Source organism: Gavialis gangeticus, unplaced genomic scaffold (assembly GCF_001723915.1).
Source record: "Gavialis gangeticus isolate Ggan-Ray unplaced genomic scaffold, GavGan_comp1, whole genome shotgun sequence".
Taxonomy (NCBI): Eukaryota; Metazoa; Chordata; order Crocodylia; family Gavialidae; genus Gavialis; species Gavialis gangeticus.
The window spans coordinates 843,444-846,551 of NW_017729016.1; the positions used below are offsets into that span (position 1 = coordinate 843,444).

Consider the following 3,108-nt stretch of genomic DNA (forward strand, 5'->3'; position numbering starts at 1 on the left):
TTCCCCCCCCCCCCCGGTCCGTTGCTTAGGTCGTTCCCTCCGGAAACAAAGGGGCGTCTCTCGGGTTCCGCGCTGGGAGAGGCAGGTTGTCTCTGAGGTGATGTCACAGGGGGTGCAAGTCACAGGCGTGACGTCCCTTAGGGCCTGAGTGTGGGCTCCTCCAGCCCCCAGTGCGCAGCCAGCATCGTCCGTCTCTACGGCATAGTCCAGGGGAGGGGCAAGGCCGCCCCATGCCACAGGGTGTTGCCCACAGAGCCAAGGGTGAAATGGGCAGGGCCGAGGAGAGAAGCCATGTGGGACTGTGGCAGCTGAGGTGCAGGCATCAGACCTTGAGGTAGCCCAAGGCACAGAGGGAAGATGCTGTAAACGCTGATCCGGAAGGGACAGACGAGGACGCCATGAGGTTGAAGGAGACCGGGCAAGATCGGAAGAGGAGGAAGGCCGTAGTTACTATGGCCTGTAAGACCATGAAGGGAGAGGTGCCAGCCAGGCTTTGGGGCCCTTCCTCAGGCCTGGGAGAGAAGCAGATTTGGCCTGAACTCAGCACCAGTTGGCACAGTCACTGCTGTTTGACCCTGCTGTGTTAAGGGCATTTTGTTTTATTTCAAACACAATGAGCTGGGCAGGAGCTAACCCGTTCTGCACAACTCAACGCCTGTGCGCCTGGGCCTGAGTGCCAGGGCATGACCCTGAGCCGAAATCCACAAAACAGCAGAGCCAGAAGTGTCAGAAATGTCCCCAGATCTCCAGCAAAGATGGTTTCTAGCATGTTTTACTCAGCTGCCTACATCCCCAAATCACAGCTTCAGAGAAGACCCGGGGCACTACCTGGGTCTCCAGCACATTAAACCAGTTTCTGACAACAGCGCTTCTTGATCTAAGGAGACCAACCTGGACTAGAGACTTTGCATGGATTCTACCACTCTTTCTGTTGTAAAAGTCTTTTTCAAACCTTCCGCATCCATCTTTGCATAGAAAAGACAAGCCTAATACTTGTGGGTTTCAGAAACAGGATGTATTTTGCTTGGTACCACAGAAACAGTTTACCTCAGCTACAAGGGAAGATGTCTGTGTTTCACAGGTTCATCTACAGTCATTATTGTAGGGTTTTTATTCCCAGTTTTAAAAGCCCACAACAGCAATGCCTAATATTGCTATCAAAAAATAAAGAGCGGAGAGTGGTAGAGAGCATAAGACATTTTAAGATGGAAGGATAGTAATTGAAATGTAACTTATTCTGGAGTGGCTCCTAGCTGTTAAAAGAATCAGGGAGTTATGTCAAGATGTCGTTAGGTGATGGGGAAAAAGCCCTTTTCTGTCAAACAGGCTCCTTAATGACTGCAAGGCAGGATTCTGATTTTGCATCCAGTTTGGAATTGACACCTCCGGCCTCACATCGGTAGGCACTGGTTCAACAGTGACTTGGAAAAGAAGAGAACTGCTGCTTGAATTGCCAATTGCTGGGAGGAGGCTGCACAAATATCTTGACACTGTGACCAGAGGTAAATATTTTTCTTTTTTTTCTCCATAAATAAAACAAATGCATAAAGTAAAGACAGAAAAATAAAAACTAAGGCGTAGGATCTGGGACACAAAACAGCTTAGAGAAAGACTGCTAGTGTTTTTTCTCTACCCTTCATCACTGAACCCCTCCCACCACCCCAGTGCAAGGAAGGCTGGACTTTCAAAGTACCACAAAACCAGTTAAAAACATTAAACAGTTTCATTCCTGGGTCAATGTTTTGGTTTTCCTTTTCTTACAAAGGCCAGAATTTAATTTAAATACATATAATTGCTAAAAGGACACCATTCCCATTTCAGGCACATCAAGCCTGTGGCTTTCCCGTGGGGAGAGGCAGCTTACACCACTATCTTCTAGGCTTTGTTTCTGAAATTATATTTGTTACAATATATTTAGTTATTCTCCAGCCCTCTCCTATCTCTCACTTGCAGAGCTCAAAGGGATGGTCTGATGAGGGTAGTGAATGTAGAAGAGAATTACCATTTTAATAAGATTGATTTGGCTAAGGAGCAGTCAGCAGGGAGGCTAGACGCTAAATGGGTGGGATTTAGCCTTGGCCAGCAATCTGGATTAGCCCTGATCTTTCCATTTCAAATCTAGATACAGAAGACTGGCTCTTCCTCAGCAATCAGGCTGAGCTGATTTCCTGTCGTTCCTTTTGGCTGCTTCCAGGGTATGGTGCAGAGCTGTCAAACCATTCCATCCTCTAGTTCAGGTGGGTTGAAAGTAAATTAGTGGCCCTAAGGACTGGGAAATTCATCTGTTTGCAGTGGTCAAGATTCATTTGGAAATTTCTCTTTGCTTTGGCTTTGGTGTGAATACTCCTTTACTCTGTGTGTATGTGCGTGTGTATGTGCAACTGTGCATATGTATGTGTACACATAGGGGATTGTGGGAATCATAAGTGGAATGTTCCTGTTAAACAGAAAGAAGCGGAACTCGGTCTGGCATCTCATTCAGGGCTAACAGAAGGGTTCCTCAGTATGCTCAAACTGGTTCCTCACAGAGCAGCCCTCGATGAGATGAGGCTGAGAATACAGGATTGTCTCCAGGGCTGCCATCTCCCGGCTGAGGCAGTTACAGTCCCAGGCTTGCTAGTGGGCTGTGGAGCCTTCCAGCACTAGACCAGCACTGGAATCCAGGCCAGGCCTCAGTGATCATATGGCTGCACTGCGGGAAATTAATTTGGGGGGTCCCAAGGGGGAAAGGGCTGTACATTGTGGTTAACCCCAGTGCCACGGAGATGGGGACTCTGTCAGGGAGCAGGTATGTTGCCTCGTGTTGGGTGAGACTCCCTTTCACATACCCAGTGACCTGACAGCAGCTTCCTGTCTCCACAGCTGCTGGGCTGGGACCTTTTCCAAAATTCTCTTAAAAATTAATTGCTGCATGTTGGAGTGAGATGCATGGGCAGAGCTGTTTGGGGACATCTGGGACCCACATGAAAGAGTGTACTTCAGAGAAGGACTGGGCTGCTTCCTGGAGCTGGATGGAGTAGGGAAGGGGACTGCTGGTCATTGGCCGCTATGGGGGAGCCCAGAACTGGAGTAACGGGAGTGGCGGAGTAGGCTTGAGGTGTGTTGGCA

At 48.8% G+C, this 3,108-nt stretch overlaps 1 long non-coding RNA gene across 1 annotated transcript in view; it reads left to right on the forward strand.

Moving 5' to 3' along the window:
• The first annotated feature begins 487 nt into the window (after window positions 1-487).
• LOC109294336 overlaps window positions 488-3,108 on the forward strand; it is a 15,314-nt gene continuing 12,693 nt past the window's right edge. The window contains exon 1 of the long non-coding RNA XR_002096504.1: window positions 488-1,502. This is a non-coding gene — a long non-coding RNA (uncharacterized LOC109294336). The remainder of the gene's footprint in view (window positions 1,503-3,108) is intronic.